This window comes from Pseudophryne corroboree, chromosome 8, assembly GCF_028390025.1.
Source record: "Pseudophryne corroboree isolate aPseCor3 chromosome 8, aPseCor3.hap2, whole genome shotgun sequence".
Lineage (NCBI taxonomy): Eukaryota > Metazoa > Chordata > Amphibia > Anura > Myobatrachidae > Pseudophryne > Pseudophryne corroboree.
The window spans coordinates 403787315-403812823 of record NC_086451.1 but is presented as its reverse complement, the minus strand read 5'-3'; the positions used below and the strand labels follow the sequence as shown (position 1 = coordinate 403812823).

The 25509-nt window shown below is 42.8% G+C and overlaps 1 pseudogene; it reads right to left on the bottom strand.

Annotated features, from left to right (window-relative positions):
• LOC134949313 (cytochrome P450 2A4-like) overlaps positions 1-25509 on the bottom strand; it is a 202270-nt pseudogene that overhangs the window by 110690 nt on the left and 66071 nt on the right.

Here is a 25509-nt window from a genome sequence, read left to right as displayed (position 1 = left end):
GCAGGCTCAGGGAAGGAGCTGCGTTCAAGGGTTAAGCAGTGGCAGGAGATACTTTGTTTGTGTCCCACTGTCTAAAAAAAGCCATTTATTCTTTGTGGTAGTCACTTGTTTAAAAAAAAAACAAAGAAATAGCCATCTACTGTTTGTGGTGGTCATTGGTGTCACTTGCTTAAACAGTTACACACTAATGCACAAGTCTGTATTAAAGGCAGGGGTTCTGTGTATGTGTGGTGTGGACTCAGGGAGGGAGCTGTGTTTAAGACTTAAGCAGGAACAGTGAGCACTTTTTGTCACACTGTCTGTAAAAATATAAGGCCACCTACTGTTTGTTGTGGTCACTGGTGTCACTGGTCACTTGTTTAAAAAAAAAACTAGAAAAAAAGCTATCCACTGTTTGACTAAAGGATGCTTCCTCAGCACCTGGGGTTCATTTATTAAACAGCAGCTTCCCAGTATGTCAAAGCCTTACATTTAAAACTGCAATGTTTTTATTAGTAAAACAGCCAGTTTTTTGCTATTAAAATAATTGTTCTTTAAAATTTAGCACATAAACATTCCAGGAAGTGTCTGTTTTTTTTTGTTTTGTTTTTTAGATCATATAAGTTTAATTTATTAAGTGTAAACTAATACTGTTAATGTAAGCAACAGTATACAATAAGCAATGGGCTGCACAATATAAGAGACAAAAAGTAGACATAGGAAACATGGGGTAGACATAACAATAGGGAAGACATTCTGTTTGTAAACAATCAAGGTTGAAAGCATTGTAGACCAACCAGTAGACCACAAACGGAGTGCTATTAGTGTCTTTGGTACCATTGGAGAGAGTGGGGACAAAGGGGAGCAGATGAATATTAAGGAAGGAGAGGAAGGAGCATAGGGAGGGGGGAGTAGAGTAGAGTGGAAGATAAAAAAGGAGAAAAAAGAGCACTTGAAAACTGGGAGGGCAAAAAACATGAAGACGGTCGAAAGGGGGAAATAATGAATGAGAGCAAGTTGGGTGAGGCCTGGTAGGGCCGTATTGTGAAGACTATACCAAGAGTCCCAAATGGTGTGATACTTGTCCACTGTGTTGTTCATCAAGCTGGAGATATATTCCATCTTGAAGATGTACTAAATTCAGTTCAAAAGTTCTGGTCAGGATGTGGTGGTGGGGGGGGGAGGGGGGTACTTCCACGCTTTAGTAATATGAAATGTATCCACACTAGCTATATGTAGGACCAATTTGTTATCAGATTTGGTTAGCTGACATGTAGGGGCACACAGTGACAGGTGCAACAACGCTGGAGTAAGAGAGGGGCAGTCGGGAATCACAGATGAGATAGGTGTCTGAACCAAGTACCAAAAAGGGTCAATCTTAGGGTAGCTCCACCATATGTGAAAGAAAGAGCCTACTTGCCCACACTGATGCCGGCCGAGGTTAGATGTGGAGGGATTGATCTGGTGCAAGTGTTCTGGGACTAAATGACATCATGTGTAGACCTTCATGGAAAACTAATAGAGCATTTAGAGACATTCAAGCAAATAGTTTTCCATGTGTCCTCATCTAAAGGCGGCCCAATATCTACCTCTCAGGTTAGATCATGAGCTTCATGGGAGTTGAGGGTCAGGTGACAGAATAGTATGATACAATAAAGAGACAATGCCTCTGTCCATGGCATGATAGATACAAAGGCGTTCCATCACTGTCAGGTCACAAGGGGGATCAGATTCCCCAAGGGAAGTATTAACGAAGTTTAGGATTTGAAGGTATTGGCAGAAATAGGAGTTTGGGTGGGAGTATCTCTCCAGGAGTTCAGCAAAAGAGTGTGGGCCAATTCTACCAAGAATATAGCAAAATTGGGTGATGCCCACTACTGTTTAAGTAGAAGCCATAAGAGGGGATTGACCAGGGGGAAAGAGGACTGATGCCACAAGGGAGTTTGGGCTGAAGGAAAAATGGAAAGGGATAATTTAGTGGCCAATGAGCCCCAGACTGAAAAAGTGAAAGCGACCAGAGGTACCGATAGAGCGGTTTCAGATTTATGGCAATGAGGAATACATGGGAGGTGACAGAGTAAATGCGTATAAGGTCACTTTCCATATCGCCCCATCTCTTCCTAGCCCATGAAGAGTGCCAAGCATAAAAACTGTCTAAGTCTGGAGGCATGGTAGTATTTGGACAGTGACAGGAGGCCCAAACTGCCACAAGAGGCGCTTTTCTGAAGGATTTTCTTATTTAAGCAGGGCTTTTTTTTATTGTTCCATATAAATTTATCATACAGGACTTTAACGGATAACAGTATCCGAGAAGGGACTGAAACAGGGAGGGCCTGAAATAGATACAGTAGTTGGGTAGAGGCGAATACAACAGGTTCTGTCACCATGGCAAAAATAAGCAGTGAGAGGGTGAAACACTGTCGTGTGCCGTTGGAGATGTCAAATTGGTTTGAGAGAATCCCTCCTGCCAGAACAGAGGTAGACGGCTTGTGATAAAGAGCTGGTATTACCTGAAGAAATTTCCCCTGAAACCCGTACCCACAAAGTGAATGATTAAGGAATGGCTAGGAGACCCTGTCAAATGCCTTCTCTGCATCCAAAGCCAGGAGTAGCAAAGGGAGCTTGAGAGTTAGAGTGGTGTATTAGATTAACAGTGCGTCTAGTGTTATCAAGGGCTTGTCGGGCAGGGATAAATCCCATATGGTCAGGATGAATGAGGGAGGAAAGGAAAGGATTCAATCGTAAGGCTAGGATTTTTTGCAAAAAGCTTGAGGTCCATGTTTAGAAGGGAGAGAGGGCGATAGTTAGAGACCTGATTGTCCTTACCTAGTTTAGGAATTACTGTTCTCTGTTATGGGGCTACAGGAAGTAACAAATAAAGAGGGATCAATCTGTGGAAAAGAACAGGATGCCAGGTATTTTGGTGGAAATGAGCAAATTGAGCAATGGGGGACTTAAGGTCTGGAAAATAATACTAGCGATTATAATATTCTGTGAAGAGGTGGTTAATCTCAGATGTATTATAATGAGTGTTACCAGTTTGGTCTTTAATCGAGATTATAGAAGATGCAGTTTAGACGATTGGCAAGGATGGTGTCAGCTTTATTGCTCTTCTGGTAAAAATGCTGATTCAACCAGTAAAGGGATGTGTCTATTATTTCCAATAGAATTGTGCTCAGATCTGCTCTAGTCGCAATAAATTGTTTTTAGTTTGCACCTGTGGGGCTGTGTTTATGAAGGGAATTGGGTGTGGGATAATCAATAGTGTCTAATTAGACAGTCAGTAGATCGATACCACATGTTAGACAGACATTAGGTCGACTGGGTCAAAAGGTCGACAAGAAAAAGGTAGACAGTATAAAAAGTCGACAGGGTCAAAAGGTCAACATGAAAATTGTCATCACAGAAAAATGTAGACACTTTTTTTTTTTTTTTTTTTGCATTTTTGTAGTTTATGTTGATAGTTTTGTCATCTGGGACCCCGAGTTGTATGAAGGCATTCGCTCACCACGCTTCGGGCTCTGTGGCTCACTGCTCTCACCACAAGGTTTATAACTAACTCTATGCCGACATGGATAGAGAAGGTATGAAATAGTCTAAAAACATGTAAAATTGAAAGAAAACCTGTGTCTACCTTTCTTTTTCATCCACTAGGGGTCACTGGAGTACTCTTGGGATATGGATGGGGCGTTAGCAGGGATAGGCACATTTAAATATTTAAATTAGTAACCCTCCACCCCCTCCATACTCCTAAGATGCCTCAGTGTTTTTTTGTACCTCGCTGGGAAGGCACACGATGGAGGATTCTCCATGACTTTTATTTTATTTTTCAAAGGAACATTTTCATTTTACAATTTCCAGTCGCTTTCCAGCTCACTAAGAATTTGGGTCCGGGACTGTGTGTGCTGCTACAGCAGCACAGAGCTTGTTGGCACTTATGCAGAGAAGCCCCACCATAGATTCTCATCAGCTTTAGCTGCAGGGAGCATTGGCTGCAGCGTTGATTGCAAGGAGTAGGCCAGAGCTTGGAGAGATGCTCCATCAGTGCCTTCATACCCCGGTAGTGTGGTGCAGAAGGTAATGAGCGGTGGTTGGCTCACGCTGCTGCTGCTCTGTGTGTGCCAATTTTTTATTTTAACTATTACACTGTGTGTTGGCGGTATGTCCCCAGACTGTGTATGTGCACGGCGGTCAGCTCCCGCTGCCGGCATTCTGTTTGCATGGGGGAGGTGACAGGGGCTGTGCCCATCTCACTCTACCCAGACACTGCAGTATTTGTCACGGTGGACAGCTCCTGCTGCCACCGTTCCAATGGCTTGTATATGTAACCGTGTGGGGGGTCATGCTGGGCGGCCTCACAACAGCTAGCCGCCACTCAGTACCACCAGCGCTGGTTTCCTTCTTCCAAGCAAAGAGGACACAGCCGCCGCTTACAGCAAAGGCCAGCGCCCGCCCCCCTTTTTCTTTGTCCCGGATCAAGCGGAGCTTCCTGCTGTGAATCCTGCTTCCACTTGAGTGATAGATCACTCCTAGGTGGTCATTCCGAATTGATTGTTTGCTGGCAACTTTTTGCAGTGCTGAGATCAGGTCAGACCTCGGCAAAACTGCACATGCGTCTTCACCACAATACGCAGGCCCGTCATACAGGTACAAAGCGGATCGTTGCTGAGCAATGGATTTAATGAAGAATCCATTCGTACAGCCGATCGCAAGGAGATTGACAGAAAGAAGGCGTTCATGGGTGTCAACTGACCGTTTTCTTTGAGTGATTGAAAGCTGCACAAACTGCACATACTGGTTTTGTAATGCTCGGCTGCACACACGTTTGCACACTTGCAAAGCTAAAATACACTCCCCAATGGGCAGCAACTATGCATTTACACGGCTGCAAAACATTGCTTGAGACTAGTGATCAACTCGAAATGACCCCCTAATCAGGGCTTCTTACCTCATGCAATAGCCAGTGCTATGAGAGGAGAGTGGGTATGCTGGTGGTCCCAGTCCGGAGCCTCACATTGGGGGACAATATGTGTATTGTAGACCTGTTGTAGAGAACAGGCTATTAACAAGGTGTATGTGTGAGTATATATATATATATACCTATGCACAATGTAAATATATATATATATATATATAGAAACCTACTGTATGCACAATGCATATGTATATAAACCTATGCACAATGTACTGTATATGTATTTAAGCTTGTGCTCAATGGCCCTCATTCCGAGTCGTTCGCTCGGTAAATTTCTTCGCATTGCAGTGAATTTCCGCTTAGTGCGCATGCGTAATGTTCGCACTGCGACTGCGCCAAGTAATTTTACAATGAAGATAGTATTTTTACTCACGGCTTTTTCTTCGTTCCGGCGATCGTAGTGTGATTGACAGGAAATGGGTGTTACTGGGCGGAAACAGGCCGTTTTAAGGGCGTGTGGGAAAAAACGCTGCCGTTTCCGGAAAAAACGCGGGAGTGGCTGGAGAAACGGAGGAGTGTCTGGGCGAACGCTGGGTGTGTTTGTGACGTCAAACCAGGAACGACAAGCACTGAACTGATCGCAGATGCCGAGTAAGTCTGAAGCTACTGTGAAACTGCTAAGTAGTTTGTAATCGCAATATTGCGAATCTTTCGTTCGCAATTTTAAGATGCTAAGATTCACTCCCAGTAGGCGGCGGCTTAGCGTGTGCAATGCTGCTAAAATCGGCTTGCGAGCGAACAACTCGGAATGAGGGCCAATGTCAGCTTATGCACAATGTATATGTATATAAGTTTATGCTCAATGTAAGCCTATGCTCCATATATACGCATATATTGCTGTTTAAATGAAAAATAGCACATGGTGGACACTTTTTTCTAATAACTTCCTGCTTCTTCAGCAGGGATTGGTTGTAAGTCCTACAACACATGGCTAATGGAGGGGGCAGGGGTGTTAGTAGGTTTTGTCAGTGCAGCACAGAGCCGGCCCTAACCAATATGATGCCCTAGGCAAGATTTTGGCTGGTGCCCCCTAGCACCACCGCTGGTTACACCTCTGACCTTGCACCTTTCCCAGCACCATCACCCCTCATCCATAGCAGTCCTTATTTTGGGGTTTGTACCCCCTATATTTTAAATAAGCACATTTGGCGCACAGCTCAAAAAGGGGTGTGTTTTTGCTGGCAAGGGGCATGGCCAAACAATAGTAACCCCAATTCCAATTACGCCACACAGTACTGCAACTTTATTCACATTTGATCATGTGATAGTGTCCATAATTCATATTACATACCACAGTAGGATCACTTTACCTTATAAACATTACTCCTCACAGTAGAGCCCCTTATTCACATTACATCACACTGAATTGCTCCTTATTCACCTTACACCACACCCTATTGCTCTTTGGCCCTCATTCCGAGTCGTTCGCTCGTTCTTTTTCATCGCATCGCAGTGAAAATCCGCTTAGTACGCATGCGCAATGTTCGCACTGCGACTGCGCCAAGTAATTTTGCTATGAAGAAAGGATTTTTACTCACGGCTTTTTCTTCGCTCCGGCGATCGTAGTGTGATTGACAGGAAATGGGTGTTACTGGGCGGAAACACAGCGTTTTATGGGCGTGTGGATAAAAACGCTACCGTTTCCGGAAAAAACGCAGGAGTGGCCGGAGAAACGGGGGAGTGTCTGGGCGAACGCTGGGTGTGTTTGTGACGTCAAACCAGGAACGACAAGCACTGAACTGATCGCACAGGCAGAGTAAGGTTGAAGTTACTCAGAAACTGCAAAGTAGTTTGTAATCGCAATATTGCGAATACATCGGTCACAATTTTAAGAAGCTAAGATACACTCCCAGTAGGCGTAGGCTTAGCGTGTGTAACTCTGCTAAATTCGCCTTGCGACCGATCAACTCGGAATGAGGGCCTTTATTCACATTAGACCACACAGTAGTGCCCTTTCTATACGCAATGCCACACAGTAATGCCCCTTACACATATGAGACACATTATTGTCCTGATAAACATAATGTGCATTACACATTATGACAACCTTTATTAATGCCCTTTTACACGTAATGTCCCTTACATATATGCCGCACATTATTAATGCTCTTATACACATAATGACACACATAGTGCCCCCTACACATTTGTTGCACATTATTAGTGCCCCTATACACATGACACACATACAGTAGTACCCTGTTACACATATGCTGCACATTATTATTGTCCTTATACACATAATGACCCACATAGTGCCCCCTACACATTTGTTGCACATTATTAGTGCCCCTATACACATGACACACATACAGTAGTACCCTGTTACACATATGCCGCACATTATTATTGCCCTTATACACATAATGACACACATATTGCCCCTTACACATATGTTGCACATTATTAATGCATTTTTACATGACACACATAATGCTCCTTACACATATTCCGAACACTACTGCACAACCAACCTACTCACATGCACACAGCACTCACTGCCACTAACACTGTGACCTCTGCTTGAATACAGATGTGTCCTCATAAATCTTGCCTCACTGCTAACGTCGAGCACATTTTTTTTAATGAAAATGCATCTTATTTGTATTGCTCTGTGGCTAGGATGCACAAGCAGCTTCTGCTGATTAAAATGATATTTAGCATGCCTATATACTGTGTGAGACTGTGGCTGTATCTGCATATGAAATGCTACACACAGAATATAGGCATGCTTGTAAAACTGTATTACTGTTTGTCTGTGTGCATGATGTTTGAATGCAAACTCAAAATTCCCCCCTTGCCCCCCCCAAAAAAGCAGCATGTCTGCGGTAACTGTCATAGTGTGTTAAATGAACAATGAGGTGCGATGGCTGATTTGAAGTCAGGAAAAAAACATGTGGGGGCTAAGTCTGATTCAAGGTTAATGCCGTCTGAGCAGCCAGAGTGGGCTGGGGGCCATGCTAAAGCCATTTATACAGCAGCAGGAGTGTTGCGTGGGCCTGCTTTATTTGGTGTTTGAAATAACAAGGCTGTAATTGCAAGGTGCGAAACAACTCAAGGTAAGCCTCCAACAAGATCTTTTCTCAGACCAGCTTCTACTTCGAACATTTGCGAATCGGCTGAGTATTTGGCTACGGCATCTATGAATGTTAGACAGGTGAGTTGTCGGATTTCAGCCTCTATTAATGCGGCCCATTGGACACTTTGTTTGTGAACTTGGCAGGTCTAAGCTAAGTCGAAACGAGGAATAAAGGCATTGCCATATACTGGCAATATGTTATTTGTCCTTGAATTGGACAACTGGAGGCTACTGGAAGAAACTCTGTGTGCCTCCCATTGCCCACACCAGTTCCTAAACAGAAGTACACTTGACCAGCGTTCAGAAACAAACATACACAGTAGACGTGGTAGAGGACATGGTTTTCATCAAACCCCTAACCGCCGTCAACAAAAGAGATCCAAAGGCAAAGCCAACTGACAAACTAGTGGCATGATGGCCTTCTAGCCCATCTCTGATCTTCAGTTGTGGGAGCACACCTTGAAGCATTTTCACTAGGTGTGGTTTACGGCGTCCACAGATGAGTGGATCAGCATTTTAGTGTGCAAGGACATATAGTTCGATTGTCTACCACCAACGCGGTTTCTCAAAACAGGCTTGCCTGTGTCAGGAAACATAAAGGCGGTTCTACAGACCGCTACTCCATTTCTCATTGATTCGGCAGTTTGATTCAGTTATCAGATCACCAACTCAAGGTTATTATTCCAATCTTTTTATAGTACCAAAACCAGATGTATCGGTCACACCGATATTGAACCTAGAGGGATTCAATTTGTACATCACTTACTACTGATTCAAGATGGAATCCCTGTGGTCAGTGATTGCAGGTTTAGATCTACTGAAATGCTTTGATGAATCTCAGGTATGTGCACTTACACATTCCACTTTTGACACCGCATCAAGAGTACTTAAGTTTTGCAGTACAACAAACCCAATATCAATTTCAGGCATTACCGTTTGCCTTCTTAGCAGTGCCTCATGTATCTACAAAAGTGATGTCTGTGCTGATTACTCATCTCAGAAGTGATAATAGTTCCGTACTTAGACGACCTTCTCATCAATTCTTCAACCCAACCAATGCTACTTCTAAATGCCTGACTGACGTACAATATAATAGGTCAGCACGGTTAGATTGTCAACTTCAGAGAATCAAGCCTGGTCCCATCTCAACAGTTTCAATTTCTAGGAAAGTTTCTGGACACGGTAGATCAACAAATTTACATGTCATCTGGTACAGTTAGTACTCGAACCATGGACAGTCTCGGTGCACTTGGGCATTGAGCTGTGACGAAAAGATGGTGGCATCTTCCAAAGCACTCCAATTCGGAAGATTTCACTCACGTCTTCTTCAGTTAGATCTTCTTGCAGAGTGTTCAGGATCTCATCTACAAATTCATCAAATGGTGCATTTGTATCAGAGGGCCAGAGTTTCACTATTCTGGTGGCTCCATATCAAAAATCTCACAGAGGAAAAAGGTTTGGCGTCTGGAATTGGATCATTCTGCTGACGGTTACATGTCTCAGAGGTTGGGGACCAGTGGTCCTACATTGTCAACTTCATATATGGTCAGACCAAGAAAGATTACTGTCAATAAATGTCCTGGAACTCAGAGCAATCTACAATGCTCTGCAACAGGCAGTGCACATGCTCCAGTCTCAGACTGTTCAAGTTCAGTCAGACAACGCGATGGCAGGCACATACATCAACAAACAAGGAGGGACTCGAAGTCACATGGCCATGCGAGAAGTTATTCCAATCCTGAATTGGGCTGAGCATCACCAAGTGATATTATCGGCAGTGTTCTTTCCGCAAGTGGACAACTGGGAAGCAGGTTATCTCAGTTGTCCGGATTTTCATCCAGGAGAATGGGCCTTACATCCAGAGGTGTTCCAGATGTTAATCCAGCGGTGGGGTTTCCCACAGTGGGATCTAATGGCATCTCGACAAAATCATCAGTCAGTATGTGTCTACAACAAGAGATCCAATGGCAGTGGCAGTGGATGCTTTCACAATAACAGGGCTGTACATCCTCGTGTATCTATTTCCACAATTTCTGCTGTTTCCTCGGTTGCTACAGCGGATCAAAAGAGAGTCCACAACCATCTAGTGGTGCCTCATTGGCCTCGGAAAGCGTGGTTCTTGAATCTCTGAGGTCTACTCGCACACGATCCGTGGCCACATCCGCTACGTCCAGGACTTTTACAACAGGGTACGTTTCTTTACCCCCATTTTGTGCGGCTACGTTTGATGGGGTGGCTGTTGAAACCACTCTCTTAAGACAAGAGAACATTCAGGAGTTGGTTTTACCAACCATGTTACATGCTAGAAAACCAGTTACAGCAGCTCATTATCACAGAAAGAATATGGTGAGCATTGGTTGGTGTGAATATTGAAAGTATCCAACATCTACTTTCAAGTTATCCCGTCATTTGCTATTTTTCTGACGGGGTTAGATGGAGGACCAGCTCTCTGCCTTGTCAATTTTCTTTTAAAGGTGTTTGTCTCTTTTGCCAACAGTTCACACTTTCCTACAAGGTGTCCATAGAGTTCAACCTCAATTTACACCACCTACAGCTCCATGAGACTTGAATCTAGTTTAGATTTTTTGCAGTTTTCAATTTTTTAACCCTTACAAGTGGATGTTAGGTTTCTAACTTGGAAAACAGTGTTTCTCCTAGCCTTAGCTTCGGCAAGACGTGTTTCAGAGTTAGATACGTTGTCATGCAAACCCCTGTATCTGTTTTTTCATGATAAAGCGGAACTTCGGACGAATCCTACTTTTCTACCAAAGGTAGTATCTTCTTTTCACATCAATCAACCAATCGTAGTTACTGTTTTTTCAGAGGATTCAGGAACTCCAGCTACTTTGGATGTGGTAAGCGCATTTCACGTTTATGTAGCCTGAACATCAACAGTACGTAAAATGGATACATTGTTTGTTCTCTATGATGCAGTTAACATAGGTTGGACAGCTTCCAAACAGACCTTGGCTAGATGGATTAAGCTGACCATTCGTCAGACTTATTTTCATGCTAGTCTACAACCACCTGCATCAATTTCAGCACATTCCATGTATTCTGTGGCAACGTCATGGGCAGCAGGTCTTGGAGCTTCTACGGCGCAACTTTGCCATGCAGTTACATGGTCATCAGTGCACATGTTTGTGCGCTTTTACAGGTTTGATACGTTTGCGGCATCAGCATCTAGTTTGTCCGTCTAGTGTTACAGGTGTCAACCAGCTCTCGCGCCCAAATGGGAAACTTTGGTACATTCCAAGAGTACTCCAGTGACCCCTAGTGGATGAAAAAGAAATTAGAATTTTGGTACTTACCAGATAAATCGTTTTCTTTGAATCCACAGGGGGCACTGGACGCCCACCCAGAGCAGTTTCACCTGGCTAGTGGTATGTTCAGTAAATCTTATGGTAACACACTATCACCGACTTGGTTAAATGTTAAGGTGTGTGTTATCTATTGTTGTGTAAACTTTCTACTTGTTCGTTATGTTATGTGTCAACTTTATAGTTGTCCATTATGTTATTATGTTATAACGTTATATGTAATTCTCCATATTTCATCTCTCTTTTTATCTCCTGTACGGCTCAGTAAAAAAACACTGAGGTGTCATGGGAGTATGGAGGGTGTGGATGGCTAGTAATTTAAATATTTAAATGTGCCTATCCCTGCTAACGCCTTTTCCATATTCCAAGAGTACTCCAGTGCCCCCCGTGGATTCAAAGAAAAGGATTTATCTGGTAAGTACCAAAATCCTATGTTTTTTTTCTATCTTGGAATGGACAGCACAGCCTCCAGACTTATTCCCCATCGAGCTGGTTTGGGATGAACTGGGGCAGAAGAACCTTTAAGGGTAACCCATTTGTGGGAACTTTTGCAAAAGTGCTGACAAGAACATCCTGACAATATTTAATTTCCATTCTAGATTCAATGCCATGGATGTGTTCAGCAAAAAGTGGCTACTGTACACTGATGTGTCAAAAAAAAAATGTTTAATCTACAATTGTTTATTTGTTTAATACCTTGATTTCTGAGTACATTGAGTCATTAAATTGTAAAAAAAAACTGAAAAAATTGGGGTGTTACAAAACTTTTGACCAGTAGTGTTAATATAATTATAATCTATATTGTTCATTAGTATAATAAATTCTTTAAATCTAGTCAGGTTATTGTTTCACTGCAATGTAATCATTATAGATATTAACTGCCATTGCACTCTATTCATTGGCTAATTTGTTTGCTAATACAATATAAAGCAGTTAAAAAAAATTCAAGTCCTTATTTAGGGCCTAATTCAGCATGAATCCCTATTGAGACTGTGATTGTCTCAGATCTGCTACTGCTAAATATTGCATGTGAAGAGACTTCTGAAAATGGAAAAAGATGCCCACTGATGTGCTTGCAGCTCTGCGTATGCAGTTGTAGAATTGCAATCCATACACAGAAACCGAGTGCCATCATCAGTTGCGGTTGACCCATGCCTACTCAGAATAATGCATATGCAGTCGAACTGGCGTGATGTTTTTAATCGCAAGCGATTGCAGCTGACATCAGATATATGACCCGAAAACAGCCATGACACGCCTGTGTTTTCCCAACCACTCCCACAAATGCCATGTTGCCTCTCACAAACGGTCACTTCCTGTCAAATTGCAATCATATCTCACTGAGGCTGTGAACACATGGCAATCACAATTTGGCCTTTGTGCATGTGCAATGCATTCGCAGCACATGCGCAGTCTGTCAATAATTGGCAATTTTGTTTCTGCAATTTAGTGACCCATGCTGAATTAGGGATTTCGATCTCAAGGGATCACATAACCTCTGTCTATACTGTAAATTAATCAATGTTTTTATTGGAGATGTGCGGCGGGCACTTTTCGTGTTTTGTGTTTTGGTTCTAATTCCCCGCTCGTGTTTTGGTTTTGGGTTGGTTTTGCCAAAACCACCCTTTTGTGTTTTGGTTTTGGATCTGGATGATTTTTGAAAAAAACATAAAAACAGCTAAAATCACAGAATTTGGGGGTAATTTTGATCCTTCGGTATTATTGACCTCAATAACATTAATTTCCACTCATTTCCAGTCTATTCTGAACACCTCACACCTAACAATATTGTTTTTTGGCCAAAAGGTTGCACCGAGGTTGCTGGATGACTAAGCTATGCGACACAAGTGTGCGGCACAAACACCTGGCCCATCTAGGAGTGGCACTGCAGTAGCAGACAGGATTGCAGATTTAAAAAAAATAGGCCCCAAACAACACATGATGCAAAGAAAAAGAGGTGCATCGAGGTTGCTGTATGACTAAGCTAAGCGACACAAGTGTGCAGTACAAACACCAGGCCCATCTTGGAGTGTCACTGCATTGTCAGACAGGACGGCAGATATGAGAAAAAGGCCCCAAACAGTACATCATGCAAAGATGTAAAAGAGGTGCAATGAGGCAGCTGTATGACTAAGCTAAGCAACACAAACAATTGGCCTATCTACGAGTGGCATTGCAGTGTCAGACAGGAGGGCACTTAAACAAAATAGTACCAAAACAGCACATCATGCCAAGAAGTAAAAGAGGGCAATGAGGTAGCTGTATAGCTAAGCTAAGTGACATAAGTGTGTGGCACAAATACCTTGCCCATCTAGGGTTGGCACTGCAGTCCCACTGCACTAATGGTGAATACTGGACACACGTCTAACACCAGCATAGTTGTTATGGCCTCAGTAATCTGCTTTTTAACAGGGTATATATATATATATATATATATACAGTATATACGGTAGTATCACTGGACTGAATTTATACGCCAGTACCACTGTAATTATATGGCAGGATCACTGGATTTATACGGCAGAATCACTGGATTTATACGCCAGAGTCACTGGATTTATACAACAGGATCACTGTAATTATATGCCAGTTCCACAGTACCTATATGGCAGGATTACTGGAATTATACGGCAGGATCTCTGGAATTATATGACAGGATCACTGGAATTATACGGCAGGATTACTGGAATTATACGACAGGATCAGTGGAATTCTACGGCAGTATCACTGTAATTATACGCCAGTACCACTGTAATTATACGGCAGGATCACAGGAATTATACAGCAGGATCACTGGAATTATACGGCATGATCACTGGAATTAAACGCCAGTACCACTGTAATTATACGGCAGGATCACTGGAATTATACGGCAGGATCACTGGAATTATATGGCAGGATCACTGGAATTATACGGCAGGATCACTGGAATTATACGGCAGGATTACTGGAATTATATGGCAGGATCACTGGAATTATACAGCAGGATCACTGGAATTATACGGAAGGATTACTCTAATTATACGGCAGGATCACTAGATTTATATGGTAGTATTACTGGAATTATACGGCAGGATCACTGGAATTATACTACAGGATCACTGGAAGTATATGGCAGGATTACTGGAATTCTACGTCAGGATTACTGGAATTATACTGCAGTACCACTGGTCATATACGGCAGTACCGCTCGACATATACAGCAGTACCGCTGGACATATACGGCAGGATCACTGGACATATACGGCAGCACAGGTACATCACTACTGGACTGATGGAGGACAATAGCACCAGTGCAATGGACTGGATTTATACAGCAGTACTGGACATATGGCAACAGAGGACACCACCACTGTGACTGTACTGATGCAGCACAATACACCACCACTGAACTGATGCAGCACAACACAGCACCCTATACAGCAGTACTGGACATATAGCAGCAGAGGACACAACCACTGTGACTGGACAGATGCAGCACAAGGCACGGACACTGAGGACACTGAGAGAACAGAGACACATCTTCTCTTTACACTCTCCAATGCCAGAGTGAAAATGGTGGCGACGCGTGGGTCCTTATATGGAATCCAAACCCAGCGAGAATCTGACAGCGGGATGATGCCATTTTGCCTCGTTCTGGTTTCCGAATCCGGCAGGAAAACCCGAGCCTGACTCGGATCCTGGCTCGTGATGTGAAGTCCGGTAGGGTTCAGTTCTCAGAGAACACAATTTATACACAACTTAGTGCCATGAGATAGTGATTTTTTGTTTCTGCAAATTTTTTCCTTATATCAAACTAACAATAAGCAGCATGAATTAAAAATATTTTTTATTTTTCCACAATGGATACAAAATTAACCACTGATAGAGTCAAATGTAAAAACACATGATATACATTGTACACTACCTATATCATTTTTATGACCGATCCCATAATTTCCATGGACAATTCACAGTATCTCAAATAATCCTATAAAAAAGGAATATTCCTTTATAAAAAATATTCCAAAATAGAAAAATAATAAAAAAAGTCACAATGATCTCTCAGTGAGAGACACACTTAGTGTTGAACAGTCTCCCAGGATGAATCAACAAGGAGTAAGAGGTGATAGAGAAAATCCACCTTCTACTAAAGAAAGCTACCCATCACAAAACGGCAATCCAAGAGAGAGGAATTTTTTAGGGGAGAATTACAAGTTTCAGAATCATCCAAACAGGACTCAGGAGGGAATAAATTGGTCCACAAAAAGACAAAGAGATCAAGAACTAGAAGACCCAGAGGAACCAGGGGAAAATCCGGGAAAAAGTCTAAAACACAAATACGAGGGGGTTACACGGAGGTGATTTCCACTGCATATGGCAGACTGTCTCCCTGTTGGAGGAGAACCTGGACCACGGAAAAACACTCACACCTCCACTTCCCACCAATGCTGTAAAACACTGGCGGAGCCAGTAGAGTGGATGAGGAGTACCAACACGTGGAGACCCAGGTATACTGTGTACAAGATACAAACTACATGGTCATTTGAATAATTGGCCAAAGGAAACAGCCTTCTATATTGACTTACCAACTGTGACAGCAATATAAATGACTTAAGATGCATAAGGCAATATGAGTGGAAATTTCCAATGTATGTACCGCTATTTATCCGCCAGGAATTTCTATTTGGAATACTAAATCAACAATTGGGAAAATATAAAAGGTGCTGGCACCTCACTGAGAGATCATTGTGACTTTTTTTTTTTTTTCTTTTTTGTAATATTTTTATAAGAGGAATATTCCTTTTTTATAGGATTATTTGAGATACTGTGGATTGTCCATGGAAATTATGGTATCGGTTATAAAAATGATATAGATAGTGTACAATGTATATCATCTGTTTTTACATTTGACTCTATCAGTGGTTAATTATGTATCCACTGTGGAAAAAGAAAAATAATTTTTAATTCATGCTGCTTATTGTTAGTTTGATATATAGTTCACATTTCTGAAATCCCCAGTCGCGCTAACATTTGTTTTATTGTATTGTCTTGTCTCACTGTAGGAGGGTTTCGCAAATACCTTCTTTTGGAAGCAGCAGCAGGGTATTTAGAAAAGTGGAATTTACCCACATATAAAAGTAGGATAAGGATTTATTACTATCATCAGCATTCAGTGCAAAACTTTATATTTTGGTGTGTTTTCTTTGTAAATTTTTTCCTTGACATATATATATGTTTTTGCTAAAGTAGAATTTTGTCATTGATGTGGATCTTAAAAGTGGATGAAATTATATAAAAAAAGGAATTTAAATCCTGACTGTTTATGTCTCATGCGCTGCTTCCATCTGGTTCCCAGCTGTTTCCTAATAATTACCTGACCAAAGCTGGAATGAAACAGGTGGTTAAAACTTCTGATGTGTGACAAGAGGGTCAGGAATTTTTTGTCCTCGTAGTCAAATCTCTCACCAAACACAATGGAACATATAACATTGGAAGCCGCCAGTTGCAGTAGGTATGCTGGGTCAAATGGGGTTCCTGCAGTTTTGTAAAGAAGCCAAGTCAGTTTTTAAATCACTATAAAATGAATAGTAATGGCAATGGGTGAAATAAATACATGCTATTAAAGAATATCATTGAACACATCTCACTACTTCCCTAGTGACACAATAAGACATATTGGACCTCAGTCAGTGGTGGAACTAAACTGAGCACAATGCCAATGATTGTACAGTTAAGTGATTATTTATTACTGTTCATGTGCATGAACCCCCTGTGGCATATGCGGTAACTTGACTTTATGCACAAAGGGGCTTTAGCATATGGGATCGCTGTTATCAGAAATGGAGCAGTCAATCGATAGTCATTCATGGACAGTGTTACAGCACCCCGGGTTGGCTGTGTGGGATGTAGTTCCTGGCTGTTGACAGGGGACTTGGACTCTGCATCTCCTCCAGCTGCCTGGGCTCCATCTCTGTCCAGGACTTGATGTAGCATCTGCAGTGCATCCTGGGAGCCATTGGGCATCTAGCAACCGGGACCCTGGACACATATGACTTTCCCAGTTGCTGGGCAATGGGGGAGCAGGTGCACTTGGTTGAATTGAACGTGCAAAAGCACAGGTGCATGTATTTTTATTAATTGTAGTCCCTCCTCACTGCCTGCTTTAGGATTGGTCAGGATACCCTTTATATAACCTGCTGGCCACTCCTTCCTTGCAGGTTATAGTTTATTCTTGCAGTATAAACCACTGGGCTCTGTTTTCCTCAGAAATCCTTGTACTGTGGATACTCTGACAGAATCTGCATCTGTCAGTGTCATGTATCCTGCTCTGCCTGCCATAACCCAGTCTTGGAGTGGTGTTTATCATCTGCCACCTGTAGCTCTTTGGCTGGAAGCTTACATACCATCTGCATTGCTAACACATGCCTAGATGGAGGCTTATGCAGCCATTGCCTCATACCACAGCAGTTGTGTACCTCAATTTTAGCAGTAACTCAGTGATAATCAGGGTCTTTAGACTATTGGGTGAGCTCCTTCTTACTCGAGGTATTAAGCCCGGTGGCCCCCTAAGTACCAGTGTATGTATAAAGTAATAAGGGAACAGCAGGGTGTAGTTATTGGTGAAAGACCCTCTTGAGGGCTCTAGAAGTTTCACCCAATAGTTTTGGAGTTCCCCGCCATGTCTCGCTAGTCCAAATATCTTCTCGTTTATGAAGTTCAAGAATCACAATTCACAGGAAGTCCAAGAGTCTCCACATTTAGCAAGTCCATGTTCCTAACAGGCAGATACAGGGGGAGGGGGGGTGTTGCCCTAAGTGTATTCAAAAAATATTTACCATGTCAGCATGTTATGGTAGTGTTGTGGATGTATCCGGGAAATTGGCTGTGTTCAGATGTAGACACTATGACTCAGGGACTCTGAGCACATGCACAGAGTGTTCTTATCTAGACACTATGCTTCAGGGACATGCAGTCAGACAGTGCACCTGTAACAATCAGATATGGATTTTTACTCCATGGGGTCCTATCAAGCTACCTGTTTGAGGCCCCTTCTAGTCAGATTTATATATACCAAAGATCCATGAGTCTGCATATGGAAACATCCCGCCTGTTTTTACATCCATAGCTGCAGTCATCAAAATTGCTATCTGGACTTTCACCCACCCCATGCTATGTGCAAAAATTTGTGTGGGCCCAGATGCAAAAATATACTTTGGGCACCCCTCATCCACTCCACACCATGTTCATAATATGCAACATGGCAGAGGGAGACAGGAGAGGCATAGGGAGACAGGGAGAGGCAGTGGGTGATAGGGAGAGGCAGAGGGTGACAGGAGAATGAGTGGATGATGGGGAGAGGGTGATAGGGAGATGGTGATGCCAGAGAGAGTCAGTGGATGATAGGGAGAGGGTGCCGAGGAGAAGCAGTGTGAGTGAAGGTGATAGGCAGATAGTCAGTAAGTGAAAGTGAGAGAGTGACAGGAAGTGGCAGATGGTGACATCAGAGTGGGGCAGTGGATGTGGGAAGAGGGTGACAGCGAGAGGCATTGAATGACAGAGGGTGATCGGGAGAGGTAGTGGGTGGCAAGGTGAGGATACCAGGCAGTGAGTGATGGAGAGAGGTAGTGGTTGACAGGGAGAGGATGTCATTCAGTGGGCCATAGGGAGAAAGTGGTAAAGTAGGTGACAGAGAGAGGAATTGCAGTGGGTGACCAGGAGAGGGTGACCACTAATAGCAGAGAGTGGTGCCAGGAAGAAGCAGTGTGGTACAGGGAGAGGGTGATGCCAGGGAGAGGCAGTGGGTGATACAGAGACGGTGAAAGGTAGTGGCTGAGAGGGTAGTAGGCAGTGGGTGATGGAGAGGTAGTGGGTGAAACCATGCAGAGGGTGAAGGAGAGAAGCAGTGGGTGAAGTGACAGTAGCCATAGCAATTGTGATATTGATAATAGTGAGAGGAGAAGGGAGGACAGACTGACACTGCTCTCAGGCAGCAGCTAAGCCTGAGTTGCTCACTCTATTTAATGGGGTACTGGATGCCAGTGGCTCAAAGCAGGAACCAATGGGTGGGCGGTAGCCACAAAAAATGAGTCAATGCTACATGGTCCTTCACTGGTGCACCACAGCTAGCCCACTTCTGGCTGGGTGCTACCCACCTCAGGAGTATTGTCCTAAAAGCACCAGTTCCTATGGCTCCTGAGGTCCATCTCTCGCATGTCTTCACTGAGTCACAGGTACTGTACACTCCCTTACACTTTTCAGAAATCTCAGGAAGTCCTTCAGTACAGCGCTGGTTTTCCCACTCTGCTCAGTACTCTTGCTGTTGCGCTGCTTCCCTCCTGAGCCTGCTACCTCACATGACTTGTCAGCTGAAGCCTGCCACTCTACCTCCTCACCAGTTGCTCCGACATTTCAGGTCTCTTGCCCGCTCTCTCCTTCTCCTTCTTCTAAGGTAATGGTAATGCTGCGGCACAGTCCTGATTTGAGCTGCCATATCCTGTATCCAGGAGGAAATGTCTCCTGCTTTCTGCATGCAGGACACAGCGCTATGGCAGCAGGGGGAAAGGGGGGCAGGGGGTTAGACTGGGTTGCGGCTCCCTAGTTTGTTACTGAAGAAGTGATCACAGTCAGGAGCCCCCTTGGACCCGCTGGGCCCTGGGCTGATGCTTAGGTTGGTCATAATGATTTAAATAATGCAAAGACGATATTTATAACTAGAGATGTGCTCTGGATAATTTTTGCTGGGTTTGGATCTGGCTCGGATTTGTCTTCCAGCTTTGTAAAAGACTTCGGATTTGGATTTTTTTTAAATTGACCAAATAAGCTAAAGGGGGTAATTCCAAGTTGATCGCAGAAGGAATTTTGTTAGCAGTTGGGCAAAATCGTGTGCACTGCAGGGGAGGCAGATATAACATGTACAGATACACATACTTTATGGATTACGTTTTTTTTAATCTCCTCCTTCAATTTCTCCATCTGATTTTCCAAAGCCTAATTAGGAGAATCACCGTACTCAACCTAGCAGTGTCAGCACTCACTTCATAAGTGGCTGCTTCAAAAGAGTTTCAGCACCTTGGACAAGACAGAAAGTACTCTCCACTGTGCTGGGCTAAGGTACTGTCCCCCTCCTCTCCCAATGTCATGGCTTGTTGTACAGCCATGCCCCAAAATTTTAAGAATGACAAAAGTATTGGTTTTCAGAAATTTTGCTGCCTCCGTTTTTATGATGGCAATTTGTTATGAAGAGTGATCAGATAAATTGCAATTAATTGATATGTCCTTCTTTGCCATGACAATAAACATAATCTCAAAAACAACATTTCCACTGGATTTCAGCCCTGCCACAAAAGGGCCATCTAACATCATGTCAGGAATTCTCTTGTTACTTCATCTCGTGATTCATGTCAGTGATTCTCTCGAGAATGTTGATGAGGACAAGGCTGGAGAAGATTATGTCATGATGATTGAGTTAAAATAACAGACTGGAAGCTTTAAAAGGAGGGTGGTGCTTGAAATCATTGTTCTTCCTTTGTTAATGTTATGCACACCAGTGCCTGCAGGAAAGTACTGGTGTCAGAACTGTTATGCACTCCAGTGTCAGCAGGAATGTGCTGGTGTTTGAACTGTTATGCAAAACAAATGGACTCACAGACAAACTGGGGAATATGACATAACGTACACAGAAGGTAATAGGGTAACAAAATACACACAAAGTGAACAGAGAAGCCCAGAGGCTAAGGAACTGGGTATCTCCCTTGTATTAGAACTGCACAGATGGAAAAAGCAAGATGTTGTGTTTTAATACGTAGAGAACCCGAAATGCTGTTGCTAAGGGCAACAGCAAAACCCTAAAGGGTTACCAACGGGTGTGGCAGTAAACTCCTTGGTCAGAGATGGAATGATAGACACAAGGAGAGTCTCCACAATCCTATTTCTCACTTGCAGTGCACAGGTTTTAGCTTACTGCCACTAAACTGACCCCTGACACCTAGCACAGTGAGACAGGATTAGACAGGCAAGTCTTAGAATACAGCCGCAAACTTGCTAAGTTCACAGAGTAGTAACAGAACCCCAGCAAGCTAGACGACTGACTCCAGTCTTACTGCTAGGTCTGGATTGGCAGAGTGTAATACCAAATCCCCAAGCCTAGTTGCAGTAAGCAACAAACAAATACAAAGCTACACAGTACTGGCTAACTTTCATGAACTGACTAACCAACAAAGATTCAGCAGCATCTGCTTACCCTGAAAAGAGGCCTTATAAAGCAGGTGCTGTCCACGCCCCACTCAGACCTCACAGACTGTGAGCACAAAAACCAGCACCGGATCCCCTGCCGTGCACAGAGCCTATAACCACTGCACAGCAAAAGACCCGAACCGGAGTATCAGCTGCGCTCAGGTTACTCCACTAGCACTTGTCTCCCGGTTGCCATGACGACATGGCAGCACAGGGCAGGAGACCCTAACAGTTAACCATGGTTACCTCTAAGGAAACACGTGCAGTCATCATTGTTTTGCACAAAAATGGCTTCACGGGCAAGGATATTGGGGGTAATTCCAAGTTGATCACAGCAGGAAATTTTTAATCAGTTGGGCAAGACCATGTGCACTGCAGGGGGGGGGGGGGGCAGATATAACATTTGCAGAAAGTTAGATTTGGATGGGTTATAGTGTTTCTGTGTAGGGTAAATACTGTCTGCTTTATTGTTACACTGCAAATTAGATTGCAGATTGTACACATCACACCCACATCTAACTCTCTCTGCACATGTTAAATCTGCCTCCCCTGCAGTGCACATGGTTTTGCCGAACTGCTAAAAAATGTCCTGCTGCGATCAACTTGGAATTACACCCATTGCTGCTAGTAAGATTGCACCTAAATCAACCATTTATCGGATCATCGAGAACTTCAAGGAGAGAGGTTCAATAGTTGTGAAGAAGGCTTCAGGGTGCCCAAGAACATCCAGCAAGTGCCAGGACAATCTCCTAAATGTAATTCAACTGTGGGATCTAGGTACAACAAGTGCAGAGCTTGCCCAGGAATGGCAGCAGGCAGGTAACATAGCTGGTGAGTTTGAAAAAAACTAGTAGTTCATCGAGTTCAACTGAATTATATTGCATTCCTTAATCTATTTAGGTTAAAGGCTATATCCTCGTATATCTTTTTTCCGTTAGAAATTTGTCTAACCCATTTTTAAACGCATTGACTGAGTCCACCATTAAAACCTTCTCTGGCAGTGTATTCCATATTCGTGTTGCCCTTACAATGAAGACCCCTTCCTTCGCTGAATACAAAATTTCCTATCCTCAAGCCTTAGCAGGTGTAGAAGTCTCTTAGTAAACAACTCACATGATAGCTCCATATATTGGCCCTCATTCCAAGTTGATCGCTCGCAAGCTACTTTTAGCAGCCGTGCCAATGCATAATCGCCACCCACGGCGGAGTGTCTTTTCGCTTTGCAAGTGTGCAAACAGCTTTGCATCTGAGCTCTGCAAAAACAGTTTGTGGAATTTCTGAGTAGGTCTGGACTTACTCAGAGCTTGCGATCACTTCAGTCTCTTTTCTCCAGGAATTGACATCAGACTCCCGCCCCACAAACAATTGTACACGCCTGCATTTTTCCAAACACTCCCAGAAAATGGTCAGTTGACACCCACAAACGCCCTTTTCCTATCAATCTCCTTCTTTGTTAAATCCATCGCACAGCAATGATTCGCTTTGTACCTGTACGATGCGCATGCACATTGCGGTGCATTCGCATGCGCAGTAGGAACCTGTTCGCTGCGCTGCGAAAAATGGCAGCAAGCGATCAACTCGGAATGGCCCCATTGACCCTTTATATATTTGTAAATATTAATCATATCTCCTCTTAGTCATCTCATTTCTAGTGTAAACATATGTAACCTAAAATGCCTCTCCTCATAGTCCAGTGTCTCCAACCCCTTAATCAATTTGGTAGCTCGCCTCTGAACCTTTCCAAATTCTAATAGGTCTCTTTTATAGTGTGGTGCCCACACTGTACACAATACTCAAGATGCGGCTGTACCAATGATTTGTACAGTGGCAGGATCACGCTCTCATCCCATGTATCAATTCCCCTTTTAATGCATGCTAACACCTTATTTTTTCTTTGATGCTGCACTTTGACATTGTGTGTTGCTGCTAAATCTACTATCAAAGAGAACCCCCAACCCCTTTTCTAATACAGTTTCCCCTATATTTTCCCCATTTAATTGGTAGTTTGCATGTTTATTCTTAATCCCAAAGTGCATAACTTTACATTTTTCAACATTAAAACTCATACACCATTTTATTAGCCAAACTTCCAGTTTAAATAAATTGCTCAGAAAAGACTCCACATCCACACTGACTTAATTACCCTACATATTTTAGTGTCGTCTGCAAAGATTTACACTGTGCTTTATAGTCCTTCTCCTAAATCATTAATAAATATATTAAACAATATTGGCCCCAGAACAGAACCCTGCGGTATTCCACTTATTACTTTAGCGAAAAAAATCCCATTAATCACCACTTGCTGTTCCCTGTTATCAAGCCAATTACTCACCCATACAAATAGTGTCTCCTATACCAAACTCCCTTCATTTGAAAGTCAGCCTCCTGTGAGGTAGTGTATCAAAAGCTTTTGCAAAGTCTATATAAACCACATCAACTGCGTTATCCTGGTCAATACTGTCACTTACTATCTCATAGAAGCTCATCAGATTAGTTTGGTATGATCTATTTCTCACAAAATCATGCTGGGTCTTATTAATAGCATGGGAGGTTTTCAAGTAATCCTGTATGCTGTCCTCTTAGTATACTTTCCATTAGTTTTCCCACTATTGATATCAGACTAACCGGTCTATAGTTACCAGGATGAAGTTTAAGATCCTTTTTAAATGTTGGGACTACATCCGCTATACGCCAGTCCTTTGGTACCATGCCGGATCTAAGTGACTCAGTGAAAATCAGATACAGTGGCCTTGCTATTTCAGCATTTGGCTCCATCAGAACCCTAGGATATAGGCCAGGCATTCCCAACCGCGGTCCTCAAGGCACACTAACAGTGCAGGTTTTTGTGATATCCAGGCTTCAGCACAGGTGACTTAATTAGTAGCTCAGTTATTTTGATTTAACCATCTGTGCTGCAGCCTGGATATCACTAAAACCTGCACTGTTGGTGTGCCTTGAGGACCGTGGTTGGGAATGCCTGATATAGGCCATCTGGACCAGGAGATTTATCAATCTTGATTTTTTTTTATTGTTCATGGACTACTTCTTTAGATAGATAAGTATTAAGCAACGGAACTTTATCAATACTATTGTTATTGTTACTCACTGATCCTACAATCTGGTTCTCTCTAATAAACACTGATGAGAAAAATGTGTTCAATATTTAAGCTTTTTCTTTGTCGTCATTTTTCAGTAATCCCAGTTCGCCTTTTAATGTTACTATATTCTCTTTTTTTAGCCTCTTACTATTTATGTACTTAAAGAATTGTTTATGGTTAGTTGTACTCTCTTTTATGATTTGCTTTTCGTTTTCTATTTTAGCTGATCTGATTTCCTTTTTGCATTTTTGTTACATTCCTTGTAATACTGAAATGAATCCACCTTCCTGTCTGATTTAAAAGCTTGAATGCTCACCTCTTTTTATCTATTTCTTACATTACCTTCTTGTTTAACCACATTGGTTTGAATATAATACTTTTATTTTTACTGCCCATGGGGATGCACTTATGGGTATATTTGTCTAGCATTATTTTAAAACATCCCAAATTTCGACAGTGTTCTTTCCCTTAAACAAAGTTCCCCAATCTATGGCCTTTATTGCAAGGGTCTTAGTTGTACCCTTGGAGTGATGCTTTTGAATGCTAATGTTGAATGTGATCATATTATGATCACTGTTACTCAAAGTTTCACCTACTGTGGTATTCGCTATTATCTCCATGTTGTTAGTTAGTACCAGGTCCAGTATAGTCCCAACTCTGGTTGGTTCTTTGACAATTTGCAACAAGTAGTTATCCTTTAGCATATTTAAGAATCTTTTACCAATAGCTATATTACATGATTCACTGGCACACTTTATGTCTGGATAATTATAGTCCCCAACAGGGGTGGATTGGGAACAAAAAGCAGCCATGGAACAATTTGTACTAGTGGTCCCACATGGG